Raw genomic sequence first — 17,225 nt, 5'->3', positions numbered from 1 at the left:
TAAATTCAACTGATCTACTACTTTATTTCTTTTTTTTTTTTTTTTTTAATTTAATAGCCTTTTATTTACAGGATATATACATGGGTAACTTTACAGGATTAACAATTGCCAAACCTCTTGTTCCAATTTTTCACCTCTTACCCCCCCCACCCCCTCCCCTAGATGGCAGGATGACCAGTAGATGTTAAATATAATAAAATATAACTTAGATACACAATAAGTATACATGACCAAAACATTATTTTGCTGTACAAAAAGAATCAGACTCTGAATTATTGTACAATTAGCTTGTGAAGGAAATCAAAAATGCATGTGTGCATAAATATAGGGATTAGAATTCAATGTAATGGTTTTAGTCATCTCCCAGAGTTCTTTTTCTGGGCATAGCGAGTTCAGTTCATTACTGCTCCATTAGAAATGATTTGGTTGATCTCGTTGCTGAGGATGGCCTGATCCATCAGAACTGGTCATCATATAGTATTGTTGTTGAAGTATATAATGATCTGCTGGTCCTGCTCATTTCACTCATCATCAGTTCGTGTAAGTCTCTCCAGGCCTTTCTGAAATCATCCTGTTGGTCATTTCTTACAGAACAGTAATATTCCATAATTTTCATATACCACAATTTATTCAGCCATTCTCCAACTGATGGACATCCATTCAGTTTCCAGTTTCTAGCCACTACAAAAAGGGCTGCCACAAACATTCGTGCACATACAGGTCCCTTTCCCTTCTTTATAATCTCTTTGGGATATAAGCCCAGTAGTAACACTGCTGGATCAAAGGGTATGCACAGTTTGATAACTTTTTGAGCATAGTTCCAAACTACTCTCCAAAATGGTTGGATTCGTTCACAACTCCACCAACAATGCATCAATGTCCCAGTTTTCCCGCATCCCCTCCAACAATCATCATTATTTTTTCCTTACTACTTTATTTCTAAGCCAGTACCAAATGGTTTTGATGACTACTGCTTTATAATAAATATTTAGGTTTGATATGGCTAAGCTACTATCATTTGTATTTTTTTTTCATAAATTCCCTTGATATTCTTGATTTTTTGTTCTTCCAGATGAATTTTGTTATTATTTTTCCTAGTTCTATAAAATAATGTTTTGGCAGTTTGATTGGTATAGCACTGAACAAGTAGACCAATTTAGGCAGAATTGTCATTTTTATTATATTAGTTTGGCCTAGCCATGAGCTATTGACATTTTTCCAATTGTTTAGATCTGACTTTACTTGTGGGAAAAGTGTTTTATAATTGTGTTCATATTGTTCTTGGGTTTCTCTTGGAAATACATTTCCAAGTATCTTATTTTGTCTACAATAATTTAAAATGGAATTTATCTTACTATTTCTTGCTGAGAGGCCTTGTCAGTAATATCTAGAAATGCTATAATTTTTGTGGGTTTGTTTTATTTTCTGAAATTTTGCTAAAGTTGTGAATTGTTTTAAGTAGATTTTTGGATGATTTTCTAGAATTTTCTAACTATATCATCATGTCATCTGCAAAGAGTAAGTAATAGTTTATTTCCTCATTGCCCATTCTAATTTCTTTTTTTTTCCTTATTGCTAAAGCCAACATTTCTAATACATTGTTGAATAATAGTGGTGATAAGCATCCTTGTTTCACCCCTGATCTTATTGGGAAAGCATCCAACTTCTTTCCATTACATATATGTTTGGTACAGGTTTTAGATAGATACTGCTTATTATTTTAAGAATAAGTTCCCTTTATCACCATGCTCTCTAGTGTGTTTAATAGGAATGGGTGCTATATTTTGTCAAAAGCTTTTTCTGAACTTAATGAGATTATCATATAATTTCTATTGATTTTGTTATTGATATGGGTGATTATAGTAATAGTTTTCCTAATGTTGATCCAGTCTTGAATTCCTGATATAAATTCCACTTGGAAATTATGCATTATCATGCTGATAAGTTGCTGTAATCTCTTTCCTAATATTTTATTTAAAATTTTTGCTTAAATATTCATTATGGAGATTGGTCTGTAATTTTCTTTCTCTGTTTTGGCCTTTCTTGGTTTAGGTAACAATGCCATATTTGTGCTATAGGCAGAATTTGGCAGTGTTCTTTCTTTACTTAATTTTCCAAATAGTTTACATAGTATTGGAATTAATTGTTTTATAAATGTTTGATAGAATTCATTTGCAAATCCATCTGGCCCAGGAGATTTTTTTTTAATGGAGTTCATTAATGACTTGTTCAATTTCTTTTTTCTAATATGGGGATATTTAAGTAATTTATTTTCTCTTCTGTTAACCCAGGCAATTTATATTTTTGCAAATATGCACCCATTTTGGTTAGATTATTATACTGCCATACAGTTGGGGAAAATAGCTCATAATTATTGCTTTAATTTTTTTGTTGTTGGTGGTGGTGGTGGTAAGTTCATCCTTTTCATTTTTGATGCTAGTGATTTGTATTTGTTCTTTCCTGTTTCTGATCAAATTAACCAAAGATTTCTCTAATTTGTTGGGGTTTTTCTCATAAAACAAGCTCTCAGTTTTATTTTTTAGCTCAATAGTTTTCTTAGTTTCTATTTTATTAATCTCTCCTTTGAGTTTCAGAATTTCTAATTTGGTATTTAATTGGGAGGGTAATTTGTTCTTTGTTAGTTTAGCTAGTTAATTTGTTAGCAACAACCAACTTTGTTAGTTGCATGCCTAATTCATTGATCTCCTCTTTTTCTATTTTATTTATGTATCTATTTAGAGATATAAAATTTCTCCTAAGAACTGCTGTGGCTGAATCCCTTAGGTTTTGATATGTTGTCTTAATTCTCTTGGATGAAATTATGGATTGTTTCTGTGATTTATTATTTGATTCACTCATTGTTTAGAATTAGATTGTTTAATTTCCATGGTCTTTAATCTATTTTTCCTTGAGCCTTTATTGAATATAATTGTTATTGCATTGTGGTCTGAAAATGAAGCATTTCTATTTCTACCTTTCTGCATTTGATTGTAAGATTTTTATGCAGGGTCATTTTTTTTTGTAGATGCCATGTACTGCTGGATTCTTTGAGACAACAGTCTCATTCAGCCCTGGGACTAAATCATGGATCCATTTGGTCCAGTAAATCTCTCCCACTTAATAAATTATTAAATTGTTCTCTAATCTCTATCTTTCTCAGTTTCTCCGGAATTACATTATTTCCTTTTTTATTCATTTTGTGGTTGAATTTGTCTGATTCTGAGAAGTTGAGGTCCGCCACTAGAATACTTTTGCTTTTTATGTATTCCTATAACTCACTAAAAATCTTCTCTAGGAATTTGCCTGCTCTACCACTTGGTACATACACATTTAATATCCTCACTATTTCATTATTTATGGTATCCTTTATCAAGATTACGTCCCTTCCTTATCTCTTTTAATAAGATCTATTTTTACTTTTGCTTTATTTGAGATCACAATTGCTACCGCTGCTTTTTTACTTCAGCTGAAGTCTTTTACCTTTACTTTGTATGTGTCTCTCTGTGACAAATTTGTTTCTTGTAAACAACATATTGTAGGATTTTTGTCTTTTAATCCACTATGGTATTCACTTCTGTTTTATGGGGAGTTCATCCTATTCACATTCACAGATGATCAGTTCTGTATTTCCCTCCATTTTATTTTCTCCCCTGTTTATATTTTTGTTTTCTTTTTTCACCCTAACCTTTAGTAGTGATTTTTTTAAACCAATTTCTATCACCATTCCCTATTCTCTCATCTTTTTCCCTAGTGTTTCTGCCCTCCCTTCTATCCTGTCCCTCCCTTTTCTTTTCTTTTTCCTCCTTCTTCTTTAAAGGGTTAGATAAATTTCTATACCCAACTGAATGATTAAATTATTCCCTCTTAATCTCAAAACTGATGAGATCAAGCTTCAGACAATGCTCATATCCCTCCCTTCTTTCTATTGAAATACATCTTTTGCACCTCTCCATGTGAACTAATTGTCTCATTATTCCTCCTCTTTCCTCTTTTTCCAGCACAGACCTTTTCCCTCACTTTAATGTCTTTTTCTTTGATGTCATTACATCAGAGTCCATTCATAACCACACCCTCAGTTCATGTGATGACCCCACTCTGTCTGCCCCAGTGACAGATACAATTCTCAAGAGTTGCAGATATTTTCCCCCCATTTAAGGATGTAAACATTTTAACTTTTAAATGTGTGTGTGTGTGTGTGTATTTTCCTCTGTTTACCTCTCTATGCTTCTTTTAAGTCCTATGTTTACAGATTATTTTTTTTTCTGTTTAGTTCTATTTTTTTCAATAGAAATGTTTGAAGTCTCTATTACCTCCTCTGAAAGATGATGCTGAGTCTTGCTGGATAGTTAATTCTTGATTGTAACACTAGGTTTTTGTTTTTTTGTTTTTTTGTTTTGTTTTGTTTTTTGCTTTCCAGAATATGGCATTCCTAGCCCTTTCAATCCTTCATTGTAGAAGCTGCCAGATCCTGGTTATCATGACTGTTATGCCTTGATATATGAATTGTTTTTGTTGGCAGCTTGTAGGATTTTTTTCCTTGAGATTGTAGTTTTAGAGTTTCACAACAATGTTTCTTGGGGTTTTCTTTGTGGGATCTCTTTTTTAAAGTGATTTAAAAAAACAGAAAATGATTGATGGATTCTTTTAATTTTAATGGATTCTTTGTGGGATCTCTTTTTGGAAGTGATTAAAAAAAAAGAAAGTGATTGATGGATTCTTTTAATTATTTAAATAATTATTTCTCCCTCTGTTTCTAGAATATTGGGGCAGTTTTCCTTAGTGATCTCTTCTAGAATGCTATCCAAGCTCATTTTTTAGTCATGTCCTTCAGATAGGCCAATAATTTTAAAACTCTCTCTTCTGGATCTATTTTCCAGGTCAGATGTTTTTCTAATGAGGTTTTTCACATTTTCTTCCATTTTTTTCCTGCTTTTCAGTTTGTTTGACTGATTCCTGCTATCTCACAAAATCATTAGCTTCCATTTGGCCTGCTATAGTTTTTAACATGTGATTTCTTCAGTTATTTTTTGTATCTCTTTTTCCATTTGGTTAATTCTACTGTATAAGGAATGAGCTGTTTTCTTCAGGATATTGTTTTCTTTCCTTTTCCAAGGTGTTGATTCTTTCATGTGTACCTCTCATTTCCACTCATTTTTTCTTCTACCTCTCTTATTTGCTTTTTAAAGTCTTTATGAGCACTTCTAAGAATTCTCTTTGGACTTGAGACTAATTTATATCACTCTTTGAGAATTCTTCTGTGGACATTCCATTCTTATCTGATTTTGTGTGCTCTGTCACCATAGTAGCTTTCTATGGTAAAGGTTCTTTACTGTTTCTTCTCATTTTCTTTCCTTTTCTTTTGGTATTTCCTCTTTTTTTTTTTTTTTTTTTTTTTTTTTAAACTTTTATCATTGAACTCTGCTCCTGAGGTAAAGGGGTTGACGTCTGAGCCTTGGCTTTGAGCACAGAGGTCCCTTGTGTTTGCAGGGCGTAGCTTTGCCTGATTTTTGTAGGAAAAAGCCCAGTTTCCCAGAGTTTGCCTTCTGAGCTGGGACTAGAGGCTGCTCTACTGATCTGCTACTCTACTGAGCCAGGACTGAGGGTCTTCATTGGTGATTTTCCCTCTCACTGGCTTTCCCAGAGTCTATCTAGTGGAATACTCTTTTCACCCATTTTGATAAGGCAACTTGCTAAGGAAAATGCTAATGAGATTTGCAGAGGAATTATATTAGGACTGCACAAAGATGCTCCTTTAGAGGAGCTCATAAGACGCTGTGCCACAGTGAGCACAAATGCCTTTTATAGTCAGGCTATGATGCAGACTTCCCAAGATCCGAACATGGGAAGACAGGGTCCCTTTTGACAGGGGACTTCCAGGGATACTCGTCAGTGCTTTCAGTGTGGTAAAGTAGGGTATCTCAAAGCTCAATGTTGGTATAGAGACAGAATAAGAAAACAGGGTCGGAGAATAAGACCTAATACCCCATGTCCAAAATGCAACAGAGGCTTCCATTGGGCCTCAGAATGTAGACTGATTCAGGGAAATAGGATGAGGGGCCCAGCCCCAGAACCCAAGGCAAAAAATACTTGAGGCATGATGGCAGCCGATGGTGCACCCAGAGAGTGCCTAGAAGTCCAGTACCCAGACATGACTAATCAGCCAGGAAGCAACTTGATGGGAGAAAGGGATTACAGTTGAGGATAATAGAGTTGTATGCAGCTGGGACAACTGAGATATCCCCTGGAGAAGTGAAATCTGTTCCAGCCTATGGATCTCTTGCCTTCAGGCACAGTAGATAGGCTTGACCATTTCACCTCCTGAGAGTATGTACAAAACAGTGTCCATCCACACACTGATGTGGGCAACTGGGGAATGTGTAGATGATATCCCAGTCACTAATACAGGTAGACAATGTGTGACTTATCACCCAGGAGAAGTAGCAGCATCAGGTTTACTGATACAGACTCCTAATAAGCAATCTAGTGCTAGTCACCCAGATTCTGACTCTAAGCCACAAAATCCAGGAATATACTGGACAACTGTAACAGCTGACTGACCTATGCACACGATCTATATAAATGGCCTACAATTGAAAGGATTGGTAGACACAGGTGCAGATTGTACAGTTATTAGAAATGCCAACTGGCCCAGTCACTGGCCAAAGCTTAAAGCAGACACCTACATGTCTGGCATAGGAGGATCAATAACAGCTGAAGTTAGTGCTGCCCCTATGAGATGGACTTTTGAAGGTAAAACAGGAGTTTTTACTCCTTTTACAATTGAAAAAATCCCCATTAATCTGTGGGGAAGAGATGTTTTACAACAATTAGGGTTAAAAAGGAGTACTTCGTTTTTTTAGACAGGGCTGCTGTTGAAGGCCTGCCAACACTTTTACCTGTTCCTATCCAATGAAAAACTGATACACCAGTGTGGATAGAACAGAGGCCCTCAGGTACTGATGGGTTTGAGACCTTCTTTCTATCCTCCCCCTCTCCTGAGCTCAAGCACTGGAAGCTTTTGCCCAAGAACCAGGATATCTTGAGTGGAGAGTGGTTTCATTCCATCAGACTGTGTTCAGAGGCTTGGTTTCATGTAATTTTTGGAGGGAAACTGGGAGAGCTGGAGCAGCTTCCTGGCTTCATTATATCATCTTGGCTCCATCCCTGAAACTACCAAGAGCAATAATTTTAAATCAAAAGATAGTAGATTTAGAGCAGGGAAGTACCTCAGAAGTGCTAATAAACATCCTAATATGACAGACCTGTTCAAACCTACATTTTGACACAACTATATTAAGTCACTTGAGTCTCTAAAATGAGGGAATCAAATTAAATGATATCTAAGTGTTACTTTATTTTGGTCTGGATAAATGTAGACAAGTGCTTCACATATGAGTCATAATATTAGAAGACATCTTAGGAACTCTGGTGCACTGATAGGTTAAATGACTTGGCCAGAATAATACAGCATATATTTGGAAATTATAGGACTGGACTCAAGAACTTCCTGACTGGGAAACCATCCTTCTAAATACTACAGTGACTACAATGTATGGTCTACACTACAGCACCTGCAGTATATGGTCTACATTGCAATCTTCTGATTTTTTTCCTAATTTATCTTATAGAGAGACAGCTATCTACTATCTGGGAACAATTAAAAAACAAATGTTAGTTTGCCTATAATGAAGCCTGCATTTTCCCACTTGCATCTCCAGGGCATAAGAAACTTCAAAGGGAGACAAGCAATCTCTTCTCTCTGTTCTCTAGCATCTAGAACTCCCTGACTTCTCAAGCATGCAACTGCCCCACCCAAAGGGATTCATTATAAGAACAATGAAATGGATCTGGCCTCTGTGGAGGTTGTGATTATTTTTTCCTTTATCCAAAAGGGTTCTTGTTACCTGAAAACATGTCCTTTCATTTATTTATTTTCTTTTTTAAGAAATCTGAATTCTTGTACTCTTCGTTCAGGAAACCATATACTGCAATTCCCTTATCAAGAAGCTGTTACTCTTGTCCTTGTTTCAGAAACAAAAATTCTTTGTATTAAAGGTTCCTTAAACTTTCCACAGCACATGGCATTAAATACATATAATAATACATAATTTATATGTAATCCATATATTATATGTGATTTCTAGCATAAAACATTAAGTATATATAAAATTATATATAAACATGCATATTAAAGTGTTGATACAATAACTCACATGTGTATAGCACTTTAAAGTTTGTAAAATTATATATATATATATATATATTCTATATAAACATATATATCCACAAATGCATATATGTATTATACATGCAAATTTTAATTTGATTTGATCTTAACCTTTTTAAAATTGGATTATGTCATTATTTTTATTTTATAAATGAGGAAACATAAGCTGAGAGAGTTTAGTTGATTTCCCTGGGTTATAAGATCAATAAGAAGACTTCATGATAGTAAGAAAATTCAAGTCTTCCTGATTCCATGTCCATCTCCTATCCATAGTGTCACCTACCTGCCTGTGAAATTATATATATAGAACTTAATAAGCTTTTGAACAAAAGATAAAAAATAGATAACTTAATGTTAAGGTCATTACACATTTAAGGATCAGCAGCCAAAGATCAGAAACCCAGGGGAAGGTGAGTAAAGGTGCCAGGACAAGATTCCAAATGAGAGAATTGGTTATGTTGATACAAAAGGAAGACAGATAATGTAACCATTTGCCTCCAATATGGATAGGATGACTCAACCTTTTTCCTCCTCCCCCCCCCCCCATACTCCACTTTCCCAGAAGATTTATGTCACTCATGACATTAACCATAGAAGGCTAAGATACAGAGGCATTTCTGCTCAAAGGACTAGAGACTTATTTCCAATTTTCTTCATTGCTCACATTTCTATACAGCTCTATTTCATTCATGTTTGTGTTTTTGTTGTTGTTGTGGTTGTGGTTGTGGTTGTCCTGCCTCTATTCCTTTTAAGGTTTATATGTCCTTGGAATCCTAAGATTTGCCATAGTTGGTCAGACACAAAATATATACAGCCTAGTAGTGTTTCTCCCATAGTATGCCAAGGCATATTTTATGGAAAAGATTATCATCCTGAAAGTAACCTCAAAGATATACATCAGGGCATTTCAGTAACCATTTATGGATCTAACATTCCATGAATTTACTTTAAACCTTTTTTGAAACTATTATATATATATATATATATATATATATATATATATATACATACATACATATATATATTCAAAAAAGTATTGGAGTTTGAAATATATATATTTCATATTGGAGTTTGAAAAACATATATACACATATATGTATATATATATATATATATATATTTCAAACTCCAATGCTTTTTTCATGTTTTTTTTTTTTTTTTTAATCTCCAGGAATGCCATAGAGTAGAGGAGTGTTGGACTTGGAGTCAAAAAATCCTGGATTCCAACTCCATTCACACATGTCCTAGATATGTGACCCTGGGGTAAACCACATTACCTATTAGACTCTCAGGTTTCTCATCTATCAGATATGACAATTAGTACTATCTATATCACAGGATTGTTGTATCTAATGGATATAACTTTTTGCAGACTTTGAAGTGCTATATGGAACTAGGTGGAAAAATTAGTGTTAGGCCTAAAGTCAGGAAGATTCATCTTCTTGAGTTCAAATCTGGTTTTAGTCACCATGTGACCTTGGGCAAGCCACTTTACTCCGTTATCTTCAGTTTCATCATCTGTTAAATGAACTGGAAAAGGACATGGCAAATCTACTCCAATATCTTTGCCAAGAAAAACCCAAAATGGGTTTGTCTAACTAATGAAGAGTTAGACATTACTAAAATGACTAAACAACAAAAAGTGCTGCATAAATGTCATTTATTATTATCATTTTCCATTGAAATATCAGATGTTATAAAGGAATTACTTATTCTCTGAAGTTATAACTTTGTCTTGGCTTTCTTGCCTGTGTTACACAGTCAAGATAATCACCTTGGGCAAGTCACTCAATTTTTCTGTAACCCAGGTAATTCTTTAAGACAAAAAAAAAAAAAAAGACAGAATTGGATTTTCATTGATGGAGAGAATTTTCTTAGCAGGGGTTCCATAGTCCAGTCAAATCACGCTAGGTACTTCTCCTCACCTCCACTCCACAAAAATATAGAGGTAAAGTATTTAACAAAATTTGCTATGCCAAAAGTTACACATAAAAAAAGATGAATTATGAAGAATTCAGAGAAGCAGGGGAACACTTATATGACCTGATATGAAGCAAACAAAACCAAAAAAAGAGATACACTAAAAACAATGTACATGTAAACAACAACAGCAAAAAAGGAAACCGAATCTTGTATAAATGTAACAGACACCCTCCCCCAAAAAAGAGCTGAGAAAATAGATCCTCATCCCATTTCTGCAAAAGTGAAGGAAAGATTAGAATATGGAAAATTGCTTTTTCCCTTCACTTTGTAATTCTTTGTTCAAAGGGATTATATGGAAATGATGTAGGAAACACAAACTCATTTTAAAAGAAAATAGTCAAATATATTCCTCAAAAAAATAGCTGTCCCAATTTTGAAAGCTAACACATTTCCTTTACAAATGGACAATTATCAAGTATTTTGCTCTATCTTGTTTCATTTGGTTTAACCAAATGTCTGTGACATGGTCTGACCTTGTCATTCCACTGCTCTAGAAGTTCTATTGGCTTTCTCTTAACTCTTGAGTTAAATATAAACTCCTATGTTTGACTTTCAAAGCCTTCACAAAGTGACTCTGGTTTCCCTTTCCCCCAACTTCTCCCACCTCCCACCTTTATTGTAGGTTACTTTCCTTTTCCAAACTGAATTATTTGCTATATCCCATATGTAGTTGGACCACTGTTTCCAGGGTCCTCCCCTCCTTACCTTCCTAAGGTTAGGTGAGTGCTTTGTTTTTTGTTTTATTTTGGCTTGATTCGGTTTTGGCTTTTGGTTGTTTGGGGGTGGGCTCTTGCTTGTTTGGTTGGTTGGTTTTTCCTTGAGAGACCATAAATAGGATTTGATTGGTCCAGAGAGCTAAGGCTAAAGCTGGGCTTCAATTAATATAGCTTTCAGGTATCCTCCAACCACACTGATGTGGCTTCTTGCTCACCAAAGGGCATAAAACGGCCCATCCACTTGGAGTCTTTTGCTTTGATTAATATCAAAAGCCTGTGCAAGTCTCCATACCTTCCCTACTATGCCCATATAGGGAAGATAGGTGGCATGTGTCTACTCAAGTAAATTAAATAGTCTTCTCACACCATGAATAAATAAATTTCATTTTGTTAAATGTTTCATTTTGATCTATCTCAGAGTCTGGATTAAAAGGGTATGAATGTGTGTCTGACCGACCTAGAACACTGTACATGCTATTTTATCTTCCCTCTACATGCGTTTGAATATGCCTTTCCTAAGCCATCTTCTCTATACTCCTCCTCGAGGCATCCCTGCCTTCCTTTAAAGATCATTTCAAGTGCTACCTCCTATAATAAGTCTATCCTGATATTCCCAGATAGTTCATCTTCCCAGAATGATTGATTTTGTATTAATTTTCTATACACTAATTGTTCCCCATTCCTCAGGAGAATGTAAATTCCTTAAAGGTAAAAGGCTGTTTTGCTTGTATTTTGTATCCCCATTACCTAACATAGTATCTGACATTCTATAAGAGTTTAATAAATGCTTATTGAATGTTGAATAATTGGTGGGAATATTAGATATAGAATATGTCCAGGTAATAATAAAACCTGTTTTACTGGGGTTCTAATATTATAATGTAATGCTCATAAACTGTGTAATGAGAGTTAACAAGTTCTAACTTTTTTTTTACCTTTCAAGACTCATCATAATAAGCACTTGCCTTGGCCCGCGAGGCAGAGTGTGTGGACCCTGGAAGAAAAGAGATAAGGAGCTTGGGACAGAGGACAGCGAAGAATGGAGGCAAGACAAATCATTCTGATCAAGCCTCATTTTAATGGGTGCAATAGTACAGATATATATAGCATTGTTCAAACACAGTACAGGGTGGGGGTCCTAGACAAAGAGTTGATATCCCGCCCAAGGATGAGCTGCTCAGATGTTTCAGGTGGCAGGAAGCTCTATGATGCAATTAGGGGATGCCTAGATATCTGCCTATTCAAAGTTAGGATGTGATTAGGAGATTCCTATTCAGGAAGTCTTTGGTATGATGTGCTTAGGAGATTCCTATTCAGGAAGTCTTTGGTATAATGTGATTAGGAGATTCAACCTATTCAAGGTTGGCCTTATGTGGCTGTAGATTAGTGCCGGCTCCCCACAAGCACTGACCTGATTGAAACAGTTTTGTTTTAAACTCATAGCTCTTGCTGACTTGCCAAATGAACATAATGAGAAAGCAGTAGGCACCTGTCTTTGATGACATAATTGTGACAATTAACCTTTATATTAGATGCAAAAACTTAATGGGACCTAAAGTGATCCACAGGATAAATCCTATTCTATCCCAGCCATATAGGAATGAAAAGAAGCACTTCATTGGATAGGTAGCCCTCAGAATTATTGTTCTGCATTGGAAAGGTCAGATCATGAGCTACAGAGTAGCTTCCTGAACAGCTAGATCCTTTTTGTAATCTTAGGAGAGAAACTTCCTAAACTCGGATTCCCTAACATATAAATTAAATTTTAGCTGGAAATACAGTTCTTTAAATGAATGGATTGAACTTGTTAAAAGTTTGGGACCTAAATCAGAAGGCAGACATTTAGCTAGCTTTGTGACCAAGAACAAGACAGCAACTTAACTGAACTTTATTTTTCTCAGCTATAAAATGGGCAGAATTCAGCTTCAAGGTGTAGTAACTGGGAAAGTGCTAGACTTGAAAAAAAGTGATCTATGTGACCTTAAGACCAACATATGGGACGAGAATACAAGATAAAAGGAAAATTTAGTTAATTTCTGTCTGTACCACTGAATTACCAAAAAATAAAAACAAAACAAACAAAAACAAAAAAAAAAAACAAATTACAAAAACAAAAAAACTACATATGCAAACAATTTAATTCTGTAAAATGAATTCCATCTATTTGCTGGATTGTTGGGATGTAACAATGATTTAAAAAGTTATAGTACTTGCTATCAGAGTATTACAGGTTAGCAATGGCACAGAATACAGATAGAGATAATGACATTTTAAAATGTATTATAAATGCATTAGCACAAGCAAAGGTAAATTACAAGGAAGAAAATACTTAAGTGATCTGACCTGCTTGTGGTTATGGCTTTCTTACCTTTCATAATGACTGACCTTTAAAAAACTTTTTAATAACACTTCAAGAAGAGATTGACCAGGCACAATTTTGTTATTAAATATATTTTAAAATGGGTAATGCACTTGAAAAAATTGAAAATAAGCTCCTTGCTATATCAAGATCTATTCCACAGGGCCTATCAACTGCATTTCTCCATCAGACCTGGATTCTTACCACTTTCCCTGGAGAGCTCATATCAGCTAATGAGAGAACCCAGTCTTCTTTTTATGTTTGCCAAGCTTAGTTCCTAAACTGTTATTCCCCAGGTCCTTTATTGGGACTATAGGGAGGGATTCTGAGGTTGAGCAGTCAAGGGGAGCAAATAATGAGAAGCTATGAAGGGAGAATGAAATCAGAGGGAGATTTGCTAGGGATTGGTGAAGGGGGCTGGGCGGCAGATAAAGAAGACTTAGAAGTCTATGACCTATTTTTAGTACTAGCAGCTAAATCTCCTAGGAAAGATGTGAATGCTGATTACAAATATTAATGAGATTTCAACCCTAATAATAAAGTGTTCTGTGCTCAGGACAAAGAGGCACTACATCTAAATACATGTATCTATGCTCAAGATATTATTTTTTTGCTATTTTAGTTAATTATCAAAAGAGATCAGATAAATAATGAAAAGACAAACTAAATAATCATATTAGTGTATGATGAAATCAGAGAGGACTTATTGATTTCACTAAGGATGATAGTCTTCTACTGAAAGATAATGTGTCCAAGGGTACAGAAAAAGCCAGAATGCAAGACCTGCCTTGGATTCCTACTACCTGTGTAACCTTAGGCAAATCTTTTATATCCTTCAGTCTACCTGACAATTCTTTTATGAATAATAATAATAATAAAATTTTATTTTTTCCAATTGTATGTAAAAAAAACTTTAACATTAATTTTTAATAAAACTTTGAGTTCTAGATTTCTCTCTCTCATCTCTTCCTTTTCTGAGTGATTTGATATAACTAGCTTATATATGTACAATCATGTAAAACATACATAGTCATATTGAAAAAGAAGAAACAAAAGGAAAAACATATGCAAAAAAGAAATAGTATACTTCAATGCAACAACAACAACAAATTTTCTAAAACTCTTAATTTCCAAAGGAGTTGGAGCTATGAATTATGGAAATTCCTACTTTGTTATTTCCCTACACTGATAAAATCACAGCTCCACCCAAAATTTTTCTACAATTCATTGTATTATTTTATACATTTCATCAAGCAAGTAGGCAAAGACAATGGAAGAGAAATAGTTTCATTATTTTTTTAAACAATATTTAGTTGAGACGCAACATGTAATTAAACATGTTAGATTTAGTCACAAAAGCTTAATTCAAGTTCTCACTTTACTATTTATTACCTATAGGACATGCACAGATCACTAAATTCTCATGGTTTCAGTCCCTCCTGAATACTTTTTCCACTTGCAACCCCTTTTCACCTGAGAAATGTTTACGTGACCCCAGGTATAGGGATATATAAAATAGGCATACACATCATATATTTTCTGATAATAAACCATAATTTCATTACCCTCACACATTCAGATCTGAGACCTCATATGGAATCTTGAACCACAGTTTTAAAAAGCTGGGGATTAAATGGCCTCTGAGTTTACTGTAAATTCTAGAATATGATTTTATGAACTCAACATGAATCCAATAATGACCGTTTAAGGGCTTGGTTACCATTAGACCTCTTCCCTTTTTTTCCATTTAGACTTTTATTTTATTGATCTTATTTTTCCCTTATTAGAAGTTCAGGGAATGGAAGCCTGGGTTAGGTTCTCTCCTCTGTGCCCACAATAGTTGGGAATGCTTCAGTGCCAAAGAGAAAGGGGAGTGCCTTTCTTCTTTTAACCACAGAGTCAGCACAGGATTAAGGAGTGGCTGTTCTCCACACCACATAAAGTCTTTCTAAGACCACTTTTACCCTAAGAACTAAGTCTTGTGATGTGGAGTATTCTAAGTGTGGAATGTTTGAAGTATGCATTACATCAGCCTGTTTATCTGCCTGAAACAACTCTAAAAAACTTCCCTCTGAGTTTAGCAATATCCCTCTTTAATTACTAACAGGGCTTTCTTTTGAACAACAAAAACAAAAAATTAACCACGCCTTTTCTTTATTATTATTATTGTTGTAATTGTTCTTGTTCATAATATAAACAATTACATTCATACTGCTCTTTGTGAATGCACATCAACTTACAGAAAACATTGTATTTGATTTCTATTACAAGTTTGTGAGATAAAGAGCACAAATATTGTTATTCCCATCTTACAAATGAAGAAATTGAAATCAGAGGATCATTGATCTAAAACTCCAAGACACATCAGATGTTAATTTAGTCCACACCTTCATTTTACAGAAATTGAAGATGAGATGGGTTAAGTGACTTGCCCATTATCACTAAGTTGGTAAATATCAGGGATAGATACAGAGAGCTGTACTTCATTTAACATCACACTTCTTGTAAAAGTCATTTTTGACTCTAGAAGTTCTTCTGTTGATCACCCAATATCTTTACTACAAGCACTTAACATTTCTTTTTGTTGTCTGTCCCGAGAGGGGATGAGGACCACAGTGTTATATGAAGTCAAGGAATCCATATGTATATTAACTATTGACAACATTATGTTATTAGATATTTCCTCAGTAATCAAGTACTGCTCGTACAAATAGAATCATTTGAGAGGTCCTCTCATATTGTTTTTCTTACAAAAAAGTTATTCCTAATACCAAAATCCTAGATCAGGTCCCATTACTGAAAGGATTTATTTTCACCTAGTGGTGCAGTAATTCTTTAAATTATAATAAATAATTATATTTGTACTATTATGTCATGTACATATTATATGATATTAGTCTAGATAACATGAAATACCAAAACCAATTATTTTTAACTGTTTTATAATAAATTATTCAAAAAAAGAGTAAAAAATGCCCCTCCAAAAATACCTAATCTCCAATACAGAAACTGTTCAGATGATATAGATTTTTTTTTTTTTTCTGGAAGAAGTCCTTTCTCAAGTGTCTCAAATCTTATGTAACCCAAAAAATTGCTATGAAGTTTATCTACTTATATGGCCATACGTGGTAGAGATAATGAATTTTATCCCCACTGAATTTCTGTGGTCCCAATGATTCATTTTTAAAAACAACTAAAATACAAAACTACATTTAAAATAACTATTTAAATGCATAATACATCATATATTAAGTTGTACTATATCTTAAACATTTTTTTAAACCAGTTGAACTTGTTTGTAATAGAATTCAGTTTAATTAAATTCAACAAGCATTTAATCATATTTGTATTGTTGCAATCACTGTATAGATTGTTTTCCTACTTCAGCCGACTGGAATTTACATCAGTTTATATGCCTTCCCATGATTTTCTTTATTCCTCATATTGATCATGTTGATGGCACAGTAACCTATCCAACAGTGCCAGTGCCTACCCTCAAATAATGTATTTTTTAAGGGTGGAAGATAACACACATAAATAGGAGGTAGAAAGGGAGGGGGAAATGAGGAAGAAATGGTTGATTGGGAAATAATCAAGAAGTAATATAGTGGTAGACTGATTTTGAACAAGAAAAGAAGAAAATTCACCTGTTAGAACAAAAGGTCCTCGAGTTAGAGCAGGGTTAAGAAAAATGATGAGGATGACCACAGTTTAGATGACATGGTTTGGGAATGGCCAGGAAATACTGTGATGGCTTGGTTCCACTCAGGAAAGGGCAAATTGCCAGTGAGAGCTCAAGGTGTTAAGGGAAGACTTTGAGTAAATTATTTAATTATTGTCCAGTAATATATCAAAATGAGTTTGAGGAAACTACTTGGTAAGTGCTAAAATTGTTTTATTTATTTATTTGCTGTTATTATTTTGTATGGGCATTTGTAAG

The sequence above is a fragment of the Sarcophilus harrisii genome, chromosome 1, assembly GCF_902635505.1.
Source record: "Sarcophilus harrisii chromosome 1, mSarHar1.11, whole genome shotgun sequence".
Taxonomy (NCBI): domain Eukaryota; kingdom Metazoa; phylum Chordata; class Mammalia; order Dasyuromorphia; family Dasyuridae; genus Sarcophilus; species Sarcophilus harrisii.
Note: the sequence above shows the minus strand (reverse complement) of the source record.